This window comes from Scyliorhinus canicula, chromosome 17, assembly GCF_902713615.1.
Source record: "Scyliorhinus canicula chromosome 17, sScyCan1.1, whole genome shotgun sequence".
In the NCBI taxonomy this organism is placed as follows: domain Eukaryota; kingdom Metazoa; phylum Chordata; class Chondrichthyes; order Carcharhiniformes; family Scyliorhinidae; genus Scyliorhinus; species Scyliorhinus canicula.
The window spans coordinates 114,101,907-114,117,910 of NC_052162.1; the positions used below are offsets into that span (position 1 = coordinate 114,101,907).

Consider the following 16,004-nt stretch of genomic DNA (forward strand, 5'->3'; position numbering starts at 1 on the left):
TTCTCTCTTATTTGTGAAAAGCAGGAAATCTCCATCCCACGCACTCTCCCTCCATCCTCACTCTGCTGTATCTAATATTCACCCTCCCAATTCTGCTGAAGGTGCTGATTCAGGCTGATTGACAGATCATAGAATCATAGGCATTACAGTGCAGAAGGAGGCCATTTGGCCCATCGATTCTGCACCAGTCCTTGGAAAGAGCACCCTACTCAAGCTCTCACCTCCACCCGATCCCCATAGCCCCACCTAACATTTTTGAACACCAAGGGCAATTTAGTATGGCCAATCCAGCTAACCTGCACATCTTCGGACTGTGGGGGGAAACCGGAGCACTCGGAGGAAACCCATGCACACTCGGGGAGAATGTGCAGACTCCGCACAGACAGTGACCCAAACCTTAAACGACCCTGGAGCTGTGAAACAACAGTGCTAACCACTGTGCTACCGTGTTCACTGCTTTCTGTCCCGGACTCAGAGATCATAACAAATAGATGGAGTCAGCCATTCAGCCCATCGAGCCTGCTTATCCATTCAATAAGATCATTGATTGATCTACCTCTGTACCATTTTCCACAATTTACCCTATATCCCTTAACATTTTGAGTATCTAGAAATCTATCAATCTCTGTCTTCAAAATACTTGATCACCGAGGTTTCTCAGTTCTCTGGGGTAGAGATTTCCAAAGCTTCACCACATCCTCGAGTGAAGAAATCCCTCCTCCTCTCAGCTTTCTCTCCATTTTCCTATTGATTCCCCATAACCCTCGGCTCCCTCTCAATCAGAAATCTGGCCAACTCAACGGTGAATATATTCAGTGACTCCCAGACTCCACTGGTCCCTGTGGAAGAGAAACCCAGAGACTAACAACCCTCTGAGAGAAGAACAAAGAACAAAGAAAAGTTACAGCACAGGAACAGGCCCTTCGGCCCTCCAAGCCTGCGCCAATCCAGATCCTCAATCTAAAACTGTCGCCTATTTTCTAAAGAACAAAGAAGAGATGACTGGAAATATATAACGTAGCCACAGTACAATATTACACAACTTCAAATAATAATAAATGTACTTTATTACTGAACCATCAATAATATATCTAATCTGTACCATGTAACAACACTGGGCTTTTCTCTGATATTAATTTGCTGTCCCCTCAAATGTCAGCTTCTCCTGGGGAGAATTTTCCTTCACTTCCTCTGTGACATCACAATGGGGCACTGCCTGAATTAGCCAATAGGAATTATTATATTCGGCGCTGTCGTCACCCCGTGACCATCCTGCGAACACCCCATTGACTTCCATAGTGTTCGCTCAGAATCAGAGGCGTCCCTCTGCAAATTTTGAACTTCAGCTATCTCTGGCATGCCCGTCGTCCGTAATGCAGGTACCTGGTTTAGAGCCTGATTAGGCCCACTGGGAACAATTAAAGAGGTTGATGAAGCTGCAGTTTTAGCAGCTGAATCAGCACGGGCATTTCCTAATTGAACAGAAGTGTCACCCTTTGTGTGCGCAACGCATTTAATAACTGCCAATTGATGGGGAAGCTGAATAGTATCGAGGAGATTTTTAACCCAAAGTGCATTTTGAATGGGAGTTCCCACAGAGGTGAGAAAACCTCGCTGTTGCCAGAGGCGGCCGAAATCATGGGTCACGCCAAAGGCATACCTAGAATCAGTGTAAACATTAGTACTTTTGTCTGTGGCCTAAATACATGCTTGAGTAAGGGCGAATAGCTCAGCTTTTTGTGCAGAGACAGGGGTCTGGAAGGCTGCTGCTTCTTGCACGTCAGTGTCGGTTACCACGGCATATCCCGACTGTGGGACGCCAAATGGGGAAATGGAGGAACTGCCATCAACATAAAAAATTAGATCTGGATTATCAATAGGCCTGTCTGTTAAATCCGGGTGAGGTGTGGAAAGGAAGTGATTCCGAAGCAAACAATCGTGTGGTGGGTCTTCAAGGTTATCGGGGGGCTGTTCGAGGAACACAGCAGGATTTAAGGTTGAACAATAATGAAAAGAGAGATAGGGGTTTTGCTATAGTGAAACCTCATAGCGGCTCAATCGCGCTTGAGTCAGATGCTGGGTTTGCTGAGACGTTAGGAGAGCCACGATAGAGTGTGAAGTATGCACTTGTACTGGTTGGTAAAGGGTTAGATTAGAGGCTGCCTGGACTAACAAATGGACAGCAGTAATAATTTGGGTGAAAAGGTCTGTCATACATAGGTTGTCCTCGTGCTGGGGCGATAGCCAGGGCATTTTTCAGAGTAATAAAAGATCGCTTTGCTGAATCAGGTAGTTCAAACTTAAGAGGAGCATTTTGAGAGGAGTACGGAGTTAATTCTTTAGTATGCACAGTAACATTCGGAATCCATTGTCTGCAAAAGTTCACTAATCCTAAAAAGGCTCGCACCTGCTTGGGCGATGTAGGAAATGGGGTCTACAGTTTTGGAGTAATGCGTTCTTGAGTAAGGGAGCGATCAGTAGCACTAATTAGGACATCCAAAAATTTGACTTGTCGTTGGCCTTTATGAACTTTAGCGGGCGGGATAACATATCCCCATGAATGGAGACGGATGAGCAGCTAAAAGGTGTCACCTTGTTAGCGATGAAATCAGGGCTGGCAAGGAGTAAGTCATCAACATATTGAATGATGGTGGAGCCACCAGGAGGTGCTAATGTCGCTAACTGGGAGTGACCAAACGCCATTCGGATGGTCTTCCTATCTTAGGAACTGGAAGAATCGGGGTATTACAGGGCGATTGGCACGGTATCAAAATTCCCTGTTGAAGGAACGATTGAATCAGAACCGAGACTCCTTCTTCAGCCTCGGGCCGCAAAGGATACTGTGAAATAGAGGGTAAGGGCATATCAGGTTTGATTCTAATAACAACAGGAGGGACATTAGTGAGACCAACTTTGTGTTTGGAGGCTGCCCATAAATCTGCGGGTAGTTCAGGAGTCGTAGATTGGGTTGAATGATGATGGTGCAGTGTGCCAATGTGGACAAATGGGTGTTTAAAATATTCTAAAGTGCCTGCGGGTAGGGTTTGACTATCATTAAGGAAAGGATCAGCTTGTCCTCGTAGTGCAGCTGCCAGAAATCCCAAGGACTTGGCATTGTAGCCTTCATTGACAGAAAGGGTCACGTGGGGTGACACAAGTCTCGACTGACGCCATAGGCTGTGGGGTAAATCGACAAGAAAGGCAGACCCTTTTTTTGTCTTGGTAAATGCTCTCCAAATCGGGCGAGCATACTGTATGATCGTAGCAAAGAGTGACATGTGGATTGGGAATATCTAAGGGAGGTGAAAAGTGTGAGGGAGCAAAATCAATCGACCACCACTGTGGAGTAGTGAATAGGGGAAAGTTTCGAAGCTGGGCCTGCGGGATAGGTGATATGGTAATGCCGTTATCAAGGCTTGGGTCACTATATTCTCTCATCTGGACTCAATCGGGTGTTTTAAACAGTGGTACTCAGGGTTAACGTTAGCTGCCAGCATAGAACAGAGAGCAATCAGGCGCAGGCTCAGAAGTTATTAAATCTTGCAGCTGGTGACCTCGTATTTGAGACAGTTCTATAAACATTCCATTATCAATGCACTGTATTACCGCTCCGAATTTGCAGTGTCTGTCTGCCTAATAAGGTCATGTGTCGTTAGTTGTTGTACATCCTGACTGGGAGAAGGCCACGAGTGGGACATATTTCAGTCAATTTTCAATATTTGCTATTTAACCAGTTTTTTGGAAAGAGACATTACTGGATGTTTATTATTTCTTTTTATTTCAAATGAACTGAACCACCGCTGAGTCTATCTGGACAGCCTGAAACGATCTGAAGTTATTTTAGACAAGAATCCATTGTTAAGTTCCTAACCGTAATCTTGTATTGACTTTGCTCCCCTTTTTTCATTTTGGGAGATTTGTCATCCTCAGATATTCCTGAACAAAAACTAATGGAGTGTTTTAGCCCCTTTCTGATCAAGGTGGATAGCCTAACTTGGTTCTTTTCCCATATGAAAAATGAAATGAAAAATGCGCATTCCGTTTTCAAGACCTGTCAATTCTATACCCAATTTTAATTCTTTATCCTGCCAGCTGGCTAACAAGGAAGCATCCTTCAATTTTGGACAATATTCCCTCCATAGAGCAACTAACTTTTTAGCAGTTGACCCCCTATTATTTTCCCAAATCACTTGTTGAGTTTCTATCACTGTTGATAGGTCTTTAGTTCCCCCCAGTATTGTTCGCACAGCGTTTGCAGTGCGCTGCCATTTTCAAAAGTTGTATCTAAAGTTTTACCCATTGCACCCTTTATCTGATGCCAGATGGTCCTTCCGATTACAATTTTAACAATTGATTAAGGAAATTACGTGTATGATGTTTTATGTCAGGGTCCGCACGCTTTTTGCCCTGTTTATGTGTTATTAAGCAGAGTTATCCGCATCTGCAGGAGATTATAATTTAAATCATGGAGTAATCGTGCTCCGTACAAACCAATTAACAGCTCGAAGGTGACACCGTAAAGATTCTATGCCACCTGCCTTACAAAGTTTTTTTTTTTATAAATGTTTTTATTCAGTTTTCATATTTTATATTGAACAAATTACAAATTGTTAGGAGAGAAAAAAGAACAAAAAAAAAAAAAAAAAAAAAAGAAAAACAACAAACAAACACGCAAAAATTAACATACATATTTACAGGTAAGCACTGCCTTACAAAGTTAACGGGAACCTTTTATCGCGAAGGTTTCAGGTAATAACAAGGACCATGTTGGCATCGATATCTCTTTACCTCTTTCAAATCATCACAGCTTGAAACATAATTTTTAAAGTCAAAGTCTGAAAAATGAAATATGAATTCTTTCCCTCTCTCTCTTATCTATCTCTCTCCCTCTCTACATAACTCTGTCTGTCTTTGGAACTCTTGTTGCTCTTTCTCTTTATCTGCCTACCTCTCCATCTCTGCCTCTCCCTGACTCGCTCTCTTTCGCTCTCTCTAACAGTTCCTGTCTCTTGTCGCTGGCTCTCTCTCTCTCCTTCAATCTCTTCCTCTGTCTCTCTTTCTCTCTCTTGGATTCAGCCATTGTCCTTGCGGACAAATTTTGAACAAAAATTTTTCATTCTCTTTCGAAAACTTTATCTGTGTTATTCCATTTAAGTCAATTTGCACTGATTAATCTTAGAGGTATTAGCTGTTCTCTGAGATGTATTTCTTTTGTCAATTCAGAAAAGACCAACTGTCTGCTGAAATGGTTAATGTTTCCTGCAGAATCTAAGGCGTAGAGAACTTGGCGTGATGCCATTTACGTCTTTTCACGCAATCTAAAAACTTATTCACATTTCAATTACTCTTATTTGTAAAGTTACTTTCTTTTAAACTGATATAGTGTGAACTGAACAACTTTGGAACATTTTGGGAAGCTTGGGAACATTTGCAAGAGGAAATATGAATGTTTTGCCATTAGTTTAAAAACAATTCGAATATGCATATTGTTGTCCTTTAGAAGAACCACTTGTTATCATAATAAGGCCAGTACAACATTCCAAGCAGTAGTCAGTTAACATCATCTGATGTACTAAATTTCATTCAAAAACAATGTTAAAATCCAGTCATTATTGCCAGCATGCTTCTAAATTGGTAACTCATTAACTTCACTTCTATAATTTCCTTATTGTGGACCTTTTAATCAATACCTTTTAGTCAATTATCATGTTTTCCGTAGAGAAGGGTTGTTCGATATTTACGGCTTGCGTCTGTGACCGAGTGCGTGTTGCTAAGGGGGATACGTTAGCAGGAGTTTCATTGGTAATGGGATCAGAAGTGGAAGTCAGGACTTGGGAAAGTGGAATTGTAAAATCGGGGAGCGCAAAATGAGGGTGGGGTCCAGGGTTCAAATTCTCCTTGTCTTCCGTATCGCTTGAATATGGGAATATCGGCATGCCAGAGCAACTGGGACGATCCTCCTTTCCTATAATCTGATTGGCCAGTCCTACTTTTCTGCCGGCAGGAGATTTGTTATTGCTGAATTGCTTTTTATCATTTTGACTGTTTTCTATCCCAAAGTTCAGATTACGATTTTAAAGTCTCCCAATTTTTCAATTTACCGTTCACACACTCATTAATATCTCTTTTGCAGGCGTTATCTCTTCAACTCATTGTGATTGTTCGTTGCGTTAAGTGGACTGTTTCTTTCCACTGTAAAATTAAACAATTTGAAACCGGCATTTTTTTTTTTCCAGATTGCTTTTTTTTCCTGCATCAATGCTATTGTCAAAGTTCCAAGATCCCTGTGTAACCTAGTGGCCAGATATCGTTACCTAATTTATTGTTTAAAGCAGCGCTGCAGCCAATCTTCGAATATTACGTTCTTGAGACGAGGTTTCTAAACACATGAAAAATAGAGGGGAGTTGCCGCTAGTTTTGTCTAAAGTTTGTCGCATAATGTCAGTAAAATGTGCCCCAGGCAAAAAAAACGCTCAAACAAAATTTCTGGTACCAAATCAAATTGGAGGGTCCCCGACCCCAAAAAATTACTGACAGGGTCCCTGACCCGAAAAAAATATTGACAGGGTCCCTGACCCCAAAACTTATTGACAGGGTCCCTGACCCCAAAACTTAATCAAAGGGTCCCGGACCCAAATTTATTGACAGCCTGTATAAATCTGATGCGGATGAAAAACGAAATCAACAAGGTCCCTGACCTGCTGCTAATTACACAAAAAAATGTACTCACAGTCAAATTTAGATTCGAGAACCGTCACCTGTTTAGTTACTTCCGTCAGGGATGAGGGGTCGCAGCACAGATCCGAGAGAGAGAGAGACCAAGGTCAATCTTACCTTGTGTCGGCGTCTGTCTCTTTACTCCGGTCATGGCTTTGATCACTTTTTCTCAGTCCCTCATGGAAGCTCACTTCAGGATATTGGATTTTTTCTCGCAGCGCCAAATGTTGTATTTTATATTTTCCCCGCGTCTTGACTGTGATAGAGAACTTCAAACAGCATTCATTAGATAAGCAAAACTGAACTTTATTCACTAATTAGAACTGCTAGCAGAAAATGGCTGATACTTGGAGTCGGAAGGCAGTCAATTACAAACTGCGGAGTCCGTCCCAAGTCTGCGATAGTACAGAAAAGAAGGCGATTCTTATACATTATAGGATCAAGATAACATGAATACAGCTTGGTCAGGAATTTGATTGAAAGTAAAACATAAGTAATAATCGTTACAATGGCGTCACCTTGCTGACCTCCAGGGGACTTGAGTTTCATATTATTATCTTGTCTTTGTTTTAAGAAAGGGAAGAAGTTGTTTAGGAACAGGAAGAGATAGTTGTTCAGCTTGTTATGTATTAAGACTACTTCTAGCTCCAAGCCTTATCTAGACTCTCAGAGTCACCCGGTTCCCATAGACAGGCTGTCTCGGTGTATTCTGTGCCTTAGGTTATATGACATCAGTTTAAATTCACTTGTACCAAGAAGACTTGACTAGTTTTCCCATCATGCCATTATTTGCTTCACACAATACCACAACTGTGTGTTATATGACACAGATTAGATTATTACTGATGGTTATGAAATAAAATACATTCATTATTCTTGTTTTGGACTGTAGTACAGTAGCTACGTTATATATTTCCAATCAGATTTATAACAGAAGAGGAGTCCATTGGGCCTTTTGAGTTGATGCTGACTGTCTGTTGGGCAATTCTGTCAGTCTCGAATGGGTCCCATTCTGTAACCCTGCAGCACTCATCCAATTTCATTATTATCTCTGCTTGACTCCCCTCATAGGCAGCAAGTTCAAGGACATGATCAGTCACAACCCCCTGTATCTTAACCAACCGGAACAATCCTAAACATTAAAACATTTTCAGTCCAGTAATACAGACACATATCTGTCTGGCAGCCTGCATGAAGATTTTCAGGTACCTGTCCAGGACAGGAAGCAGTGAGCAGGGATCTGTCAATCAGCCTGAATCAACACCTTCAGGTGAATTGGGAGGGTGAATATTAGATACAGCAGAGTGAGAATGGAGGGAGAGTGTGTGGGATGGAGATTTACACCTTTTGGGGAATGAGAGAGGAAAAAATGTTCCAGAGAAACTACAATTGTCTGTTCTGAATTTCTATCCTATACTGACGGTGATGGCATTTTGTAAACTCCTTTTACAGGATATTAGAAGAGGAAGGTTTACAGACAGAAATCTCAAAACGAAACATTGCATCAACATCTGACAGAGTAATTCGATTCATTGGGTTCTGAATATCATTGGCCTGTCAATCTAGAATAACAAACGTTTGTCTGTTCTGTCGGCTTCAAGAGATTTTAAACATCAGTGTGACTGGAAAAGCACCGAGACACACACACACCCGAGTGAGAGTGTTCCAGAGCACTGACTGTGGAAAGAGCTTCAACCAGATACACAACCTGAAAAAACATCACACCATTCACAGCGGGGAGAGAAAGTTCCTGTATCCTGTGTGAGACTTTAACTGATTGTCCGACTTGGAGAGACACAAGGACACCAGCAACATGGAGAAACGGTGGAAATGTGGGGACTGTGGAAAGGGATTTAGGTTCCCATCTGTGCTTGAAACCCATCGACACAGTCACACCGGGGAGAGGCCGTTCACCTGCTCTGTGTGTGGGAAGGGTTTCACTCAGTTGTTTAACCTGCGGAGACACAGTGTCACTCACACCAATGAGAGACCCTTTAAATGCTCTGACTGTGGGAGTGGCTTCAAAAGCTCTCGAGAACTGATCTCTCACCAGCGAGTTCACACTGGGGAGAGGCCGTTCACCTGCTCTGACTGTGGGAAGGGATTCTCTCGGTTATCCAGCCTGCAGACACACCAGCGAGTTCACACTGGGGAGAAGCCGTTCGCCTGCTCTCAATGTGGGAAGGAATTCAGTCATCCATCCCACCTACGGAGCCACCAACGAGTTCACTCTGGGGAGAGGCCTTTCATCTGCTCTCAATGTGGGAAGGGATTTTGTGTTTCATCGCACCTGCTGAGACATCAACAAGTTCACAAGTGAACAAGGGGTTGGATTCTGTTGTTAATATTTCTGCTCTTAATTACAGCCAGGACTGCATTGTGTTCATTCTGTCAGTTGGTCAATGGGGATGGTGGGAGGGTTTCCTTCTGCTGGACTGGCCGGTCTCACGACTTTGCCTCCTGTGGGCTGATGCTCTTTGGGCCTTGTTGTGAATACCTGGTTCCAAGTTTCACGAGGACCAGAGACTGAAAGGGTATTTGGATGTTGGAAGTTATTTTGTTCCCATTCCTGATTGGAAACCTCCAAAGCAGCCACATTGCCATGAAGATGGGCTATGGTGGTTACATGATTCTTTTGTTTAATTTATCTGGGTGTTTCTCAAAGAAGGCAACTGTCAAGGTATGAGGGACAAGTTGTGACACATTGGGAACTTATAGTAAAAAGTGTGACAATAGATAGACAATTGCTGGCATTTAAAATATTATTACATATTTACATCAAATATAAATTCCTTTTAGAAATAAAAATCCACAGGAAATGTGATGGAAACGTGGCAAGCAAAGTTTAAGATTCACATTAGTTCAAAGGAAGAGGTTCAGAAAGTGGGTAAGAGTGTAGTAACCTGAGGATTGGGAACTTCTTTAGAATTCAGCAAAGGCGGACCAAGAAACTGATGATGAGGAATTAGAATATAGCTCGTCAATCATTCACTGTGAAAGACAGTTCTGGGGTTAAAGCCTGCAGATTGGGAAAAGAAAAGAACGGAAACCTCTGGAATGAATAATCACTTTGGACTGGTTCTGAGAGAATTAAGTTTCAACTTCCAGGGTAGAGTAGAGAATAATTGTGGAGTGATTTTAGATTGTGTAAAAGGGAAAAGTTATATTTTATACTTTGTAGGGTTCCTTCAAAAATAGTGGTTAGTTAACGCTGATTCTATTTTGTTTGTTGCAGCAAAAGTCATAAAGACTTCTTGTCATGTGATCCTTTAATTTGTTGACTGGGAATTTGAATTTTAAATATTATAGATATAGAACAGTACAGCACAGAACAAGGCCTTTCGGCCCTCGATGTTGTGCCGAGCAATGATCACCCTACTCAAGTCAACGTATCCACCCTATACCAGTAACCCAACAACCCCCCCCCCCCCCCATTAACCTTATTTTTTAGGACACTAAGGGCAATTTAGCATAGCCAATCCACCTAACCCGCACATCTTTCGACTGTGGGAGGAAACCGGAGCACCCGGAGGAAACCCACGCACACACGGGGAGGACGTGCAGACTCCGCACAGACAGTGACCCAGCTGGGAATCGAACCTGGGACTGTGACACATTTATGCTAACCACCATGCTACCATGCTGCCCTTCGTTACTGATCTTTACAGAGATCGTAATCCACAAGTTTTGACTTCCCATTTGAGCCTCCGGCACCTTTCTGTCTCTATTGCTCGTGTCAATGACAGGCAGGCAATGGAGCGGAGGGCTGAATTTAGCTGGGACCTGCGCTCCAGTTGGGAAATTGCCACGGGTGTGACACTAATAAAGAGACAGGAAGGTGCTGAAGGACTGACTGGAAAATGGATCCCCAACCAATCAGGGTTCGGCGGTGGGGTAACTGGGGCTGATGGGGACGTGACCCCCAGGTTCAGTGCTCCTGTGTCCAATGTGGGAGTCACAGGAGCAGGATACGGGAAGCTGAAGAGAAACATTTGGGTCTAGAACATTGTGAACATGTTTTTATTCTGGTTATTCTTTTACTCTGGTTGTCTTTGATCCTCAAGTCATTTTCTGATTTTTTTTAACCCATGTTCTGTTTCATTAATAAACTTGTTTCATTAAAAATATTTGTTTTTTTTGTCTTTTTCTGATTAAATTCATTCACTTTGGGGAAAGTGGGTGAGAGGGGTTGGCAGGCTCTTTAACAGAGACTGAGCCCCTCCAAGGTAATTAGTAAAGGAGCCAGAGGGGTGGAGATTTGATTTTTATTTTGACACACAATGTTTCAAAATGAGATTCCGGGATGAACTAATTTGATCCAGGCTCTTTGAGGAAGTAACACGGAATGTCAATAAAGGGGAACCTGGAGATGTGGTTTATCTAGATTTTCAGAAGGTATTTTCCAAGGGGCCACATCAAAGGTCACTGCACAAAATAGGAGCTCATGGTGGTGGGGGGGGGGGGGGGGGGGGGGGGGTTTAACATATCAGCATGGATAGAGGATTGGTTAGCTAACAGGAAGCAGAGAGGGGGTATAAATGGGTAATTTCTGGGTTGGTGAGATGTGACAAGTGGAGTGACACAGGGATCAGTGCTGGGCCTTCAACTATTTACAATCTATTAATGAGTTGGGTGATGGGATTGAATGTATGGCGGCTAAGTTTTCTGATGATCCAAAGAAAGTTCAGAAAGTAATTTGTGAAGTGGACATAAGGAGTCTGCAAAGGACGTTAAGCGAATGGACAAAAACTTGACAGATGGAGGATAACGTGGGAAAATGTGAATTGTCCACTTTGGCAGGAAGGATTAAATAAAACAATATCATTTAAATGGTGAGACATTGCAGAACGATGAGGTACAGAAGGATCTGGGTGTCATTGTACAAGAATCACAATAAGTTAGTTTATAGGTACAGCCAGCGGCTCGATCGAGTCCTTAAACAGTTTAATCAGGCTTTATCGAGTGAGTTGAAATCACTTGGGAAGCACAATGGAATATTATGTGTATGGCAAAGGGACTGGAATATAAAAGTCGGGATGTTTTGCTGCAGTTGTACAGGGCCTTGGTGAGACCATATTTAGAGCACTGTGTACAGTTTGGGTCTCCTTATTTCAGAAATGGGATAATTGCATTAGAAGCGGTTCAGAGGAGGTTGACTCCCCGGATTCCTGGAATGATGGGGTTATCCTCTGAGGAAAGGTTTGACAGGTTGGGCCTGTATCCATTGCAGTTTAGAAGAATGAGAGAGGATCTCGTGTGTTTCAATCAGATCATGAGTGGAACTGACAGAGAGATTGCTGAGAGAATGTTTCCCCTTGTAGGAGAGACTAGAATTAGGGGACACAGCTTAAAGATTAGAGGTGTCCCATTTAAGACACGGATGAGAATATTATTTTACTCCTGAGGGCCGTGGGTCTGTGAATCTCTCTTTCTCCAGAGAGTGCTGGAGGCAGGATCAGTGAATATGTTTTCAGATTGAATTTGATAGATTCTCGATTGACGAGGGAGTGAAAGATTCTCGATTGACGAGGGAGTGAAAGGGTGGAGGAAGGAAAGTGGAGTTAAGACCACAATCAGATCAGCCCTGATCTTATTGAATGGTGGAGTGGGCTTGAGGGGCCGAATGGCCTGTTCCTGTGTCTGAGCAGTAATATCAAAGTGCAGCAGCATTCCCATTACACTCTGGGTAGAAGCACCATCTCCAGGTAAATGCTCCCTGCTCTGCCCCAGATGCCATGGTCCCAGTCAGTGGAATATGTAAAACCTCAACAAATCTCTGTGCTCAGGGAATCCCTTCTTATACTTTATTACATCACAAAGGCTATGGAGACTGATTTAACCCAATCATTGCTGAGCTAACATTTGAACAGACCAATTACAAAGCCTGTCATTGAACCATCTGTACCCGCCCAAGCCACGTCAAACTCTCAAACAATTGTCTTCCCCACGCTCCGTCCCCGTCAGCATCCCATGCCAAGCAGCGAAAACATGGTGGCCTTGACACCCAGGTGTTGTCTAGGATTCCAGGCACTCTTGTTTTCTCTGTCCTCTGGGAGCTGTTTATCTCCCTGTTCCCACTCAGCAAGTCGTCTGTTCTCAGCACGGCTCGATTTCTGCTGGAGTTTAGTCCCTTTTACACCTTTCAGATCAATAAAACATTTGGTCAGTGAAGACCCAAACCACAATATCCCATCCTGTCACCTGTCAGCCATCCCTACCCAGAGCGTAATCACAACAGGAATAAAAACAGGAGAAATGTAACAATCAAATTCAAAATAAATCCACAGCCAGTCATAGAATTTAATTTAATGTTCACTCATTAGCAACAAAACCCAAAGTAGGGAGCCCCCCAGGAATCTTATTGTCCAACCTGGAGGGAGAGAACTATCTCTCCAACCCCTCACTCAGTTATTTTTCCGTTCTGTTCTGGCTCCACCTGGGACAACATGTACTTGATATTTTCTTCTCCTGAAGGAGCGCAGTGAGTTCCAAGTTCCTGGCACATTAGGACAGATGCTTCAAGCAACATATCAAACATGGATGTAAAAGATTCTCTCTTTACCTCTATCCAACTTGTGGACAGTTCTTACTCAGTATTATTTCTCCCAAGCCCTTCATTGTCCCATTATTGCTTTAATTTCACTCCCACTTTGCCCATGTCCAGTGTGTTTAATTCTATCCTGATTGTTTTAAAGTCAGTTTCTCTCTGGAGTGTGTGTCAATGTCTTGATGATGTCACAATGGTGTCTCAATCCCCTGGCCACATTAACCATTTCATCTCCTGCTGTGTCTCCAGTAGCTGTGTGTGTTTGGGGCCCGGTCTTCAGTCCATTTCACCGTGAACTTCCACGTATAAATTGCAGAACATGTAATAATCCCCATCCACACACTCCCTCCAGTGTCCGTACAGCATGCTACACATCCGTGACTCTCAGATCATCTCATCACAAGATCCAAGGGTGTGTTGGTCCCGAGATCTTTGCTTATTTCCCTGTTACGGTGTTGATATTTCCAGTCAGGTCTGGGGCTTTCAATTGTGATTTGCTTGAAAAAAAAAGTTAATCATCAAAGGATAGAAATATTGGCAAGAGAAAGTGAACAACGCATTCATCTCATCTACACTTTCCTGACTTTCGCTAGAATGTAGGTGGAAACCAAATTGATATATTCCAGTTAATTACAACAAAGGTGAGTTATTCCAATTCCTTTATTGTCTAGGATTTATTTTTCCAATAATCTTTAAAACAGAAATTAAACACTCCCAACTGATCCCAGCTATTAACATACTCAGCAGCTGGCCGATTAGCTCAGTTGATTAGAGCATGGTGTTAATAACGCCAAGGTCGTGGGTTTGATCCCCATACGGGCTATTCTTTCCTTTATGGGCGGCACGGTTATAATAATAATCTTTATTGTCACAAGTAGGCTTTCATTAACACTGCAATGAAGTTACTGTGAAAAGTCCCTAGTCCAGTGCCTGTTCAGGTACACTGAGGGAGAATTCAGAATGATCAATTCACCTAACAGCACGATTTTCGGGACTTGTGGGTGGAAACCGGAGCACCCAGGAGGAAACCCACGCAGACACAGGGAGAACGTGCCGACTCCACACAGACAGTGACCCAAGCCGGAATCGAACCTGGGACCCTGGCGCTGTGAAGTAACAATGCTACCCATTGTGCTGCCGTGCTGCCTCACAGTGGTTCCGAATCCAGAGGTGGTGATCTTCGGTATGACGAAAGACCCGGGAGCCCAGGAGATGAGAGAAGCCGACGGCCTGGCCTTTACCTCCCTGGTGGCCCAGAGATGGATCTTACTCGGTTGGAGGGACTCGGAGCCCCCGAAGCCGGGGGTGTGGGTTAGCAACATGGCAGGGTTTCTCAGACTCGAAAAAATGTAATTTGCCTCGTGTGGTATGTTGCAGGGGTTTGCTCGGAGGTGGCAGCCGTTCATTGACTTTTTTGAGAAAAACTAAGCTTTTCGCAGGGGGTGGGGTGGGCAGGAAAGGGGAGGCATGGGAGAGACGAGTAGGGATTGGAGAACCAATGGAGGGGCAGGCACAGCATGAAATCTTATGACACTAGGCTAAAGTCCAACAGGTTTGTTTTGAATCACTAGCTTTCAGAGCGCAGCTCCTTCCTCGGGTGAATGAAGTGGTGGGTTCCAGAAACCCATATTTGGACAAAGTCAATGATGCAGGACGATACTTTGAATGTGAGTGTTTGCAGGTAATTAAGTCTTTCCAGGTCCAAACAGAGCAACTGGAGAGAGGAATAATCACAGATTCACACAGATTCAGATGTGAATTGTCTCAAACCAGGACAGTTGGTAGGATTTTGCAAGCCCAGGCCAGACGGTTGGGGGTGAATGTAATGAGAATTTCAGAGGTGGCGATCTTTGGAGTGTCGGAAGAGCCGGGAGTCCAGAGGGCAAGAGATGCTGACGTTTTGGCCTTTGCCTCCCTGGTAGCTGTCATAATATACATCCATGTATATAATGGAGTGCAGACAGGCAGTGATTGACACACAGGATGACCAGTAAACACACAGAACAGAGCAGCCAATCACCAGACAGAACACTACCACTATAAAGCCAGAGGGCACTAGGTTTCCCGCGCTCTCTGGACCCAGCTTCTGAGACAGTCAAAGCTTGTGAGCGTTAGCCAGTGCAAACACCATGCGGTAGCTAGTAAGTCTGGTCAGGCTAGTACTAGGTCTCCAGTTCAGTCAGCATAGTGTTAACCCACAGTTAAACATGTATAGTAGTTAAGGCGTTAAATAAAATCGTGTTGCATCTTATCCAGTGTTGGAGGTCTGTCTCTCGCTACACTGCATCAAGTGCAGTCCACGTCGACCCAGCCTGCCTAACACATCAGTAGCCAGAGACTGATTCTGTTAATGTGGAGAGACTCGAAGTCCCCAAAACTAGAGACCTGGGTTAGTGACATGGCTGGGTTTCTCAGTGTCGGGAAAATAAAGTTCACCCTGAGAGGGTTAATGTCAGTGTTCATCCGGAGGTGGCAGCCGTTCGTCGACTTTCTCAGAGAAAATTAAAATGCCAGTAGAGGCACAAATCTAGAAGGGGGGGGGGGTTTGGGGTTGGCTATTGTTTCATTGTTGGGGGTGCGAAGATCAGCATGGGGATGGAAATGTTTCATGTATCGTGTTTATGTCGCTGTTATCGTCAGGATTATAAAAACTACAAATACTCTAATAAAATGTTTTTTTTTAAATGAATCCAAGGTCCCGGTTGAGGCCGTATTCGCGTGTGCGGAACTCGGCTATAAG

The 16,004-nt window shown here is 43.6% G+C and overlaps 1 protein-coding gene across 1 annotated transcript in view; it reads right to left on the minus strand.

Annotated features, from left to right (window-relative positions):
• The window catches only part of LOC119952150 (oocyte zinc finger protein XlCOF6-like), a 29,922-nt gene extending 23,158 nt beyond the window's left edge, over positions 1 to 6,764 (minus strand). The window contains exon 1 of the mRNA XM_038775740.1: positions 6,731 to 6,764. The gene's annotated coding sequence lies outside the window, so the exon portion shown is untranslated. The remainder of the gene's footprint in view (positions 1 to 6,730) is intronic.
• Positions 6,765 to 16,004: the final 9,240 nt, after the last annotated feature.